This window comes from Zingiber officinale, chromosome 3B (genome assembly GCF_018446385.1).
Source record: "Zingiber officinale cultivar Zhangliang chromosome 3B, Zo_v1.1, whole genome shotgun sequence".
NCBI lineage: Eukaryota > Viridiplantae > Streptophyta > Magnoliopsida > Zingiberales > Zingiberaceae > Zingiber > Zingiber officinale.
In genome coordinates this window covers 28845825-28857032 of record NC_055991.1, presented here as the reverse complement: position 1 = coordinate 28857032, position 11208 = coordinate 28845825, and the positions used below count along the sequence as shown (strand labels likewise).

The following is an 11208-nucleotide window of genomic DNA, read 5'->3' as shown; positions in this document are numbered from 1 at the left end:
ACATCACATATACACACACAAGCAATTAATTAAAATTTTGTGATTAGTCATGGCCATACTATGAACTTCTCAAGCCAATGAGAAGATCGAATGGTCAACCTAAGGTCAACAGCTTCTCAAGCTCCTTCCGGTGATCGCCTTGTGTTGCTTGCACCCTTCTCGTAACTTCGTCTCGAGTGGACCTTCCACCGCTTCATTTTGTACATTACAAAGGTGAAACTCGAGTTACATTCGAGTCTAAACTATTTTACAACAGGAAATAAAATAGGAAAGGCACGACGCGCAGGTCGCGTATCATATACAACACGCACATCACAGAAAATGGCACGCAGGCCATAATATAAATTACAACACAATTTTTCAATCAAACTGGGGTTTTTGGGCCATGACCATCACAAAATGATACATAATTATAAATTATATAATATCTATAAATTTCTGAAAATTTTTCAACAATATTTACAATTTTATGAGTAAAAATTCCCAGCGGTCCCGTTTAGCAATTTTCGGGCGCAATCGCGGAACGAAGCCCCTTGCGGGGTTAGGGGCAGCACCCCTACCCGCGATATAACCATCGCGAGTATTCCTAAGCGATCCTACAGTGCCTTAGTCCGCTGTCCCAAAATGAATTGGATGAAACCTTGCCGTTTCGGAAAGGTTTTCTCGGTAGTCGAAGCCTACAAGTGTCGAAACATTTATTACTTAGCTTCTACGAGAAAATTACCCATAAAACACATAAAATTAGGAAATTCACAGAAAGTTACAGAACTGAAAGTTTTTCATAAAAACATAAAATAAACATGTACGCGCTTCGCACGTGGCTATGATACCACTGTAGGAATTTTCGGGCCGCAAAAACTGCCTTTTTGCGTTGCGGAAACCCCGAATCCCATGCCACCGGATCCGTGCGAAGTTTAAAATTCGTGTACGAGTTTCTCTACTCCTAGATCTACATTAGATCTACAAGATCAAAAGGTATACCTTTGAAACGATGCCCTTCGCTTAATCCCGCTCATCCAAATGATGCCAGAATATCGAGAATGTCAAAGTAGACACTCATCTATGTGTATCCACACAAACAAGGAGATGGAGAAAAGACACTAGAGTGTGCTAGCACCCTTTGTGGCTCTCGGCAATGGAGGAAGAGAGGGAGAGAAGAGAGCTTGAGGAAGAAGATGAGTGTTACACACACAATGAAAAACTCCTCTCTCTTGAATAAATTGTGGCCGACCACATTAAGAGGTTAATAACCTCCATGGAATACCAAGAGTCACAACTCTTGGTAACCCCCATGAGGTGGCATCCCACTTAAGCAACCATGATGATGTGGAGCATCATCATTGGTCCACTCTTTGCCAACTCACCAATGAGGTGGCAAATGGTCAAGTTAAACTTGACTCTTTATCTTCCTCTAAGTCAAGTCAAACTTGACCACTTCTCTCCCATGGTTGATCAAATCTAGCCATTGGTTTAAGTCAATTTTAATTTAATGAACCTCTATTCATTGAATTAAATTGACTCAATGAGTCTAAGTCCAAATTAGACTCATCTAACACATGAACCAAATTAAGTCCAACTCAATTAGCCTAATTTGGATTACTCTTAATCCAATTTGGTTCATCACATGGACCTAATCCTTTAGGTTCATCAAATGAACCTAATCTCCATCTAATTGCCCTTTGTGTGTGACCCTATAGGTTCTTATAACATTGGCAATGCTCCTAAACCCATTTAGAAGCATAAGTAATGAGTGGTATCTAACAACACATCATTACTACCCAAGTTATAAGAATGTTGAGATCCAACATCACCTTGTGACTACTAATTTTGACTTTTCACAATATATGACAAGTGTCCTTCTATCCTTGACATCTAGATTGATCAATGAGAGGCATAGACCGTGTCATCCTCTAATCAATCTAAATCTTGAATCCCAAGTAGACTCACTTAATCAAATGAGCTTAACATCTCATATTGACTCATTTGGGCATGACCATGCACTTAGTGGTCTCACTCTATCAAGAATATCGATGTCTCTCCCATCATATAGGAGGGATAGATCCCATCTACATCACTCACATCCCTCCGCATAATTTGTTACATACCGAGTAATCGCCTTTATAGTCCACCCAGTTACGGGTGACGTTTGACGAAGCCAAAGTATATAACTTCTTATGTAGGGAACCATGGTGACTTCAGGTCCAAGGACTAATAGTCATTCTAATATCCACATGAGAAATTATATGACACTCATATAACGATCCATGATACTTTCTCATGGCGGGTTATTCAGTATACATTCTCCAATGCATACCCATGTGTCAACTTGATATCTCTATATCCATGACTTGTGAGATCAAGTCATCGAGTTGACCTACATGCTAGTCTCATCGCATTAACATTATCCCTGAATGCTAATACTTGACTAGGAATGATTAAGAGTAGTGTTCCCTATATCATCTCACTATCGATTCAACTAATCGATTGATATAGGTAAGAACCTTCTACTCAAGGACGCCATTATACTTAGTTATTTGGCATCAATACAAGTAAGCATAATAACCATAAACAAATGCCTTTATATATATAAGAATATGATACAACGAGTCCATACAACAATCATCAAATGATTGGCTCTAGGGCTCTAACTAACAACAATTGCATTAACCGTATTTGAATTAGCTCCCTTGCTTTCTAATTTATTTGTAAGTTTGTAAGAGCATCGAGTTTTGCAGCCATTAAAGTGACTGCATCAACATCATACTTTCTTGATGCTTTTGTTGGGTTTACACAATAATAGCCACCACTTCTCTCATTTGCCCATTGATGATGATTCTGTGCTACACTTTCAATTATCTCCTCAGCTCCATCTAAACTTTTGTTCATGAGTGCCCCTCCAGCAACTGAATCAAGGGACACCTTGGTATGATAATTGATGTCATTATAGAATGTGTGCAACACTAACCACTTCTCTAAACCATGATGTGGGCATTGTCTGAGCATATTATTGTACCTATCCCAAGCTTCAAATAAAGATTCTGAGTCAGCTTGTTTGAAACTTGCAATGAGATTCCTCATATGAGCCGTTTTACTAGGTGGATAGAATTTGTCAAGAAATTGTTGCTCGCATTGATCCCATGTGGTGATGCTATTTGGAGCTAAAGAGTTCAACCATTGCTTAGCTCTATCTCTTAAGGAAAACCCAAATAATAGTAAGCACACCGCTTCAGAAGGAACACCATTCATCTTTATTGTACCGCAAATCTCATAGAAGACCTCCAAGTGTTGATTTGGGTCCTCATGCGGTCCTCCACCAAACTGATTTTTCTGCACCATAGAAATAACAACCGATTTGATGTCAAAATTATTTGCTTCAATTGAAGGTCTTGAAATGCTAGATCGAAACCCCCTAGCATAAGGTGCTGCATAATCCTTTAGTGGTCTATTTGCCATGCTAAAATGTTCTTGTTCTGTTTGTTGTATTTTTAGAATTTTCCTTCTATGAAATGTTCTATCAATTTCGGGGTCTAGAGGAAGAAGTTCTCCTGCAAAGTTAGATCTTCGCATACACAAGAACAAGATTGCAAGATATATATGCTCAAAAGAAAAAGGAAGAAAGTAACTAAATCAAAAGAAGAATAGAGAAAAGTTAGACTAGGATATTAGAAATCAAAAATGCAGAATTAGAATTGCAACAAAAAAGAATTGATAAGAAGTTGAAAGATATGCACAAATTATGAAAACAAAATTCTAAAGATTAGTTACAATTATACTAATGAAAAGAAAAGAAAGGTTATGTTTAGTCTAACTCAATTGATAATCTCTAATGTCATGGCGCAGTCCCTTGCAACGGCGCCAAAAAACTTGTTGACATTCCGCAAGTGTACGGAAATGTCGTAAGTAATAATAAAAGATATCGTATCCACAGGGACTGGAATAACCACTAAAGATTTCTCAACGCGAATTAGCTAAACAACTAATCAATTGGTTTTCAGAAACTAAGTGCAACTAATGAAAAGCAAACATAGAAATAAAAGAAATAGAAACAAGAAATAGGGCTATGATAAATGGATGTTCTAGGAGTTTTGGTTTCTTTGTAAGCTTAATTAATGTAGATGATCTACCAAATCTTATTCCTCAATTGTCCATCATTGTAGAAGGTTGTCGATTCTCTCTTGCAATAGACAATCGGCCTAGGACTGAAATCTATACCTAAATGTGATCAATTAGGAATGAATCTATGTTGTCCTTACATGGGCTTGCCTGTCACGTACGTCCCTCAGATAATCAACATAAGAATTCATCACTCCTCAACCGCACCATGATATAAAATATGAAAGCATACAATCTATCCTACCCCCTTGAATGACCCTATTTCACCCTCAAGATCATCCCTCAAATGTCCTTACACGGGCTTGTCTGTCAAGAACGTCCCTCGAAAAATCAAATGAGAGATTATCTCTACAAGATCCACAAGGTATTCAAACATTCAATCAAGAATGAGAATTAGGTCCAAATCACAACAATCCACACAAGATTGAATAGGTACAAATAGGACAAAATCATAGAAATAGAAAATTGGCAAATCCACAAGAATTCTACATCAATTCATCATTACAAATACTCCCTCCATCCTAGAACATAAAGATCTAATCCATAGAACAAGGAAAGAAACCAAAAGACAAGAAGATCTCAAGCATCTTGATCCCGAATCCAAGAAAAGAAAGGGAAGAAAAGCTTTTCTACGATAAAGAACGGTCCTCGGATCCAATCCTTGATCTCAGAGTTGATACGTTGAAGATCTACCCTTGAATCGCCGAAAAATTCCTCCAAGATGGAGAGGAATCACCCAAATCTTGCTCTCTCCCAAAGGGGAGAAGATCCCCTTTCAAATCATGAAGAAGGCCTTATATAGAAGAGGGGTTTGAGCGCCACACGACCCCGAGACATGGTCGTGTGAAGCTCACATGACCTGTGCTACTCCCCTCTCTACTTAACTCACACGGTCATGTGTGAGGCACGGCTGTGGCATGCTCTACCACTGCCCCCCTTGCACGACCGTGTAGATCTACATGGCCCTCTCTGCCTCTGGCTCTGGAACTCTTGCACGGCCGTGTGGTGCACACGACCATGGCTTACTTGGCCTCTGAAAATGTTGCACAGCCGTGTACACGACCGTGTATTGCTTCAGCTCTGGAGGGCTTGCACGGCCGTGTAGTGCACACGACCATGATCACTTTAGCTTCAAAGCTTGGCATGACCGTGTGATGCACACACGGTCGTGGCCACTCCCTTTACTGCTACAGCCACACGGGTGGTGATCACCACACGGCCTGGGCAAGCCCCCATGTCAAGGACGTGTGGCACTCAAGCCTCTTCCTTCATCCATTGTAATTTTTGCCTCGGACATTAATTCCTCTCCAAAATCGACTCCTGCGTACAGAAAATGTACAAATGCAGATCTCCGAACAAAAAGAGTAAATATGCTAAAAGCAAAGCTGGAAGTACCAAAATGCATAGATAAAGTATGTGCAAAGTATGTGAATGTGCGTCAAAACATGCTAAACAAGAGTATCCAATCTACGCACATCAGTGATCTCTGCGATCCGGAATAGGGCTCACCTAAACCCAACTTCCGGTCTTCTCGAGAAGGCTTCCGTTCTGACTTCTCGTACCTCGGAATCATCGCGTGCTTCCTTCTCATTCACCAGCGTACTCATCCGCAGTCTTCATCCCTCGGTTGCACATCGTGTCGACCTTCTCGCTAGCTGCGTCTCTTGCTCCTCGAGCAGTCTTCCGCTCCGTCTTCTCGTCCCTCGAAACCACCGCACGCTTCCTTCTCGTCCGCCGATGTACTCTTCTGCAGCGCCTCGTCCCTTGGACGCATCGCGGGCCATCCTTCTCGCTAGCTACGTCTTCCGCTCGACTACCTGTGCTCCTAAGCTCCTGCACACTTAGATACAAGGTTAAAAAAACACAGGACCTAACTTAACTTGTTGATCACACCAAAATAACCTTGGGGCTCCAACATATACAATATCTACTAAATGGACTCCACGCGATGGGACAAAAGGTAGAAAATCATGACATCATCAGGTATGCATTAAATGTATTTCCGAGGAACACCTTGTGGGCATCCATTGTAGATGCCTACAAATTGTCTAAGGATTTGTCATTAATTAAATTAGATGAATTATTTTTTGAATTTGAGTTACATGAGCAGACTAATACTACTCCGGTCGAGAAAGGTATTGCCTTGGTTGTAGGTACAAGCAGAACACGGGAAGCAAAAGCAAGGCACAGAACTAAACCTGAGTCCGTAGAAGAATCGAACTTAGAAGACGATGACGATGAGATGGCAACCAAACTCGTCAACCTTGTACAAAAGCACTACAAGAAGAAGAAAGGATTCACCAAGAAGGACATCAAGAAGGTGATTCAGTCCAAGACAGTACAATCAAGTACAAAAGTAAAGTCTGAGGTAACCTGCTACGAATGCAACAAAAAGAAACACATCAAAGTCAACTGTCTGAACCAAAAAAAGCAAAGAAGCAAAAGAAGAAGAAAGCACTGCAAGCGACATAGATTGAATCTTCCTCAGAAGATTTGGACAAAGAGCTTGAACAGACGAGTTTCCTCGTGCTTATGGCTCGAGAACAAGTCGACGAATTAGAAACCGAGAGCGAGTCGGAAACAGAGTTCAAGAGAAATCACGGATCCATATCCATTTCCAAAGGGCCTAACCCCACTGTAAGTACTTCTCAGATAACTAAACTACATAATTTGGTTAATTATTTTATGCGTAAGTTAGACAAATCCAATGTTCGGGTCAAGTCACTCCAAAAGGAGATAACAATCCTTAAGGAGGAGACTAAACTAAGTCCTTTGACTGAGCCAGTTCAAAATGGAAGTTCAACTCAAGTCTAGCAACTTGAGGAAGAAAATTTCAATTTAAAAACTCAAGTTAAAGAACTAAAGAATATGTTGGAACGGTTCACCTTGGGTTCTAAGAATCTTGATCTGATTCTTGAAAAACAAAGAGCTGTATACAACAGATCCGGACGTAGATTTAAGGCTAAATGAAAATACAAGTCTTACTTATCACTTATAAATAGAACTAATAGAAAAATAGTCCAAGTATGGGTCCCCAACTCGAACTTGGTTAATCAAGTTGGACTTGGTCAATATTGGATTACCAAGGATCAAATCCATTACCTTGATAGACCCTATCGAGGCTATGATCTAGGGGGAGCCAATAGAAAGACTATTTTATCGATAAATAAATTTGTTTTATGCTTGTTTTTACTGCCTTTATTATACATGCTTAGACTAGGCTAGATAAGGACCTTGGCGTGATTTACACTTGATTATTTAGACCTAGGGGTTTTAAAAAGGAAATTAAATATCCAATTTCTTTGAAAGGCTTTGTCTAAAAGTGGTGGATGATCCCATACCCAAGAAGGCCTGGTACCACGTCACAGCCTGGAAGTCAATCTTTGTAATGAATATTTAATTGACTAATTGTGAAACCTGAGTCTAATTCAAATATAAATCAATCCTTAGATGGTAATCTAAATCAAAGATAAAATTAACCATCTCACAAAAACCTATAAGGTTCCTTGATTGATAATTTAGAAATGGGTGAGATGGACTTAGGTAAAATTTAGAATTAATAAATATTAATAAATATTAATTAATCATTTAATAAATCCTAATTAATAAATCTTAATTAAACAATCTTATTTCATTTATTAAAACTAATCAATCTAACCAATTCATAACTTGACTTAATTAAACACAAAACTGTCTCACAATCACCCATAGGAATAACATGTTTGACAATCTAGACTGGGTGAAATGGAATATTAACGAGCTAATTTCAATCAAACTATCTTTTCATCCATCAAATTGAACCAAGTCAAATACTTTATGTGTAGGAACATAAAGATTTGGATCAATGGATGTTAGATAGTGGATGCTCCAAACACATGACTGGAGACAGATTGAAATTCACTAAGCTATAACTCAAGAACTTAAGGTCAGTTGTGTTCAACAATGATGAAAAACTTAAGGTAATCGAAATAGATAATATCGAACTGAGTTCCGATTTTATTATTTGAAAAGTACTATTGATTGATAAATTGAATTTTAATTTACTTAGCATTAGTTAGTTATATGACTCTGGGTACTTAGTCACATTTTTAAAATCTAAGTGTTTAACTAAAAATATTAAAAATCCTGAAATTACACTTAAGGGAATTAGGAAACAAAACATCTACACAATTAACTTATCTATCTCCTCATTTAAGAATTATAGAAAACTCAATTTGTAATGCTTGTCAGTAGGGTAAACAAAATAAGTCAACCCACAAGTTAACCAACTTAAATAGAACTAAATCAATACTTGAGCTCCTACACTTAGACCTGTTTGATTCACATGGAGCCAAGTCACTAAGCAAAAACCAATATTACTTAGTTATAATTGACGATTACTCAAGATTTACTTGGGTAAAATTTATAAAAACTAAAAATGAAACTTATGAAATATTTAAATCCCTTTACAAGTTGATAGAAAAGAAAAAGATACTAAAATTAAAAGAATTAGGAGTGATCATGGAGGGGAATTTGAAAACCATAAATTTACTGAATTTTGTGATATCAATGGATACAAACATGAGTACTCATGCCCTAGGACCTCCCAACAAAATGGTCTAGTAGAACGGAAAAATAGAACCTTACAAGAAGCCGCTAGAACCATGTTAAATGAATATAACCTAAACAATCAATTCTGGGTTGAGATAATAAATGCGGCATGTTACATTCAAAATAGAATTTTAATCAATAAACTTCATAATAAAACTCCATATGAAATATATTATAATAGAATCCCCAACTTGAATTATTTAAAAGTGTTTGGATGTAAAGTCCACATTCTAAACACAAAGGAATACTTTGGAAAATTTACATCAAAATCAACCCTAGGAATCTTTTTAGGGTACTCCATAACTAGTAGGGCTTACAGAGTCTATAACAAAAATACCCTACAAGTTGAAGAAACAACTAATGTGATTTTTTATGAAGAAAATAACTTAACTAATTTAACAAATGAAAATGTCAATACAGAAAAGGTTAATTTAAGAAACATAGACGATGATGAAAAATTTCAAATTAAATCTAGTGAATCATAAGAACCAATTATTAACCCTAATATAAGACCATCAAGAATAAGTACCAATCATCCATCTGACCAAATTTTGGATGACCCAAATCTAGGAGTTCAAACTAGATATCCTATAGAAACTTAAGTCAGATAACCCTTATTTCCAAAATTGAACCCAAGACTGTAGAAGAAGCCTTACCTGACCCAGATTGGATATTAGCAATGCAAGAGGAGTTAGCCCAATTTAAAAGAAACCAAGTCTGGAAACTTGTACCTAAACCCATAAGTAAAACCATAGTTGACACTAAATGGGTATTTAGAAATAAATTAGATGATAAAGGTGAAATAGTAAGAAATAAAGCTAGAATAGTAGTAAAAGGGTTTAGCCCAGTAGAAGGATTAGACTATGATGAAACCTATGCACCCGTAGCCAGACTTAAATCCATAAGGATGCTGCTAGCCTATGCAACATATAAAGGATTCAAGTTATATCAAATGGATGTAAAATCTATATTCTTAAATGGGTTCATCAAGGAAGAGGTATATGTAAGTCAACCCCCAGGATTTGATGATTTAGACCACCCAGACCATGTCTTTAGGTTAATGAAAGCCCTATATGGACTGAAACAAGCACCTAGGGTTTGGTATGAATACCTATCAACTTAGTTGGGGAACTTAACTTTTTCTTAGACTTACAAATTAAACAAATCAAAGAAGGAATATACATTTTTCAAACAAAATATGCTAAGGAACTAATTAGAAAGTTTGGCATGGAAAATTCTAAAAATATCAATACCCCAATGACAACTAATGTTAAAATTGACTCTGACTTAGAAGGAAAATCAGTAGACTTAAAAAATTACCAAAGTGCTATAGGAAGTCTCTTATACCTAACTACAAGTCGACTTGATATTCTGTTTGTAGTAAGTATGTGTGCTAGGTACTAATCTTGTGCAAAAGAATCACACCTAATAAATGTTAAAAGAATACTTTGATACATTAAGGGAACCCTAAATGTAGGACTTTGGTACCCTAGAACTAGCACCTTTGACCTAATTGACTATTCTGACTCAGACTATGCTGGGTGCAAACTAGATTGAAAAAGCACAAGTGGAAGCTGTCAATTTTTTTGTCAATGCCTAGTAAGTTGGTCAAGCAGAAAGTAACACTGTGTTGCTTTATCCACTACTGAAGCAGAGTATATAACAATGGGGGAATGTGCATCTCAACTATTATGGATGATGCATACCTTAAAGGACTATCAATTAGAGTATAAAAATATAAAAATTTCAATTGATAATGTAAGTTCTATTAACTTAACCAAAAATTCTATCCAACACTCAAGGACTAAACACATAGAAATAAAACATCACTTTGTAAGGGATCATGTAGCTAAGGGTGACATTGTACTTAACTATGTTGAGTCCAAGTCAAACTTGGTTAATATTTTCACAAAACCCTTACCTGAACTTGAGTTCAGTACACTTAGAAGACAAATAGAAATGTGCTTAGTAGAATAAAGCTTATTTTTAAAAATATTCCTCTTTATTATTATTTTTTTAAAATAGCTTAGTTTTAAAACTCTAGGAAAAATATTTTCAAAATTTGGACTTAACCTAGGTATTTACCTCCTAGAAAACATGTTCCTCTAGGTCTTAGCCAAAGCATCTCACAAGCACACTAGGATTACCTTGCTTGTATATGTAAAACACTTAGAATGGTGTGAGATGCATAGGCTACTGCCTGGACTTCAGAATACTTATGTCTGTGCATCAACATAAGTCTGGGCAATAAACACCAAATTCAAATTAATCAAATTAAGTTATTCATGCTTAGTCAAACTAATTGGAACACTTACTTAATTTGACTAACCAAGTGAAAGCTACTATCTCATGGTAAACAACTAGTAGCTAATGGTTAGACATTTGTTTAAAAGTAGATGTTTATGTTTGAAAATATGTTGTTACTCATGCATGGACTCTAGGACTTTAAAACTTAATTAAATTTTTTTGGCATTAAATAAGGGGGAGTGAAAGAGGAAGTTTAAT

General features: G+C 37.0%; 1 pseudogene; it reads left to right on the top strand.

Moving 5' to 3' along the window:
* Positions 1-2974: 2974 nt before the first annotated feature.
* On the top strand, positions 2975-3072 carry LOC121968930 (annotated as a pseudogene).
* The last annotated feature ends 8136 nt before the right edge of the window (positions 3073-11208 follow it).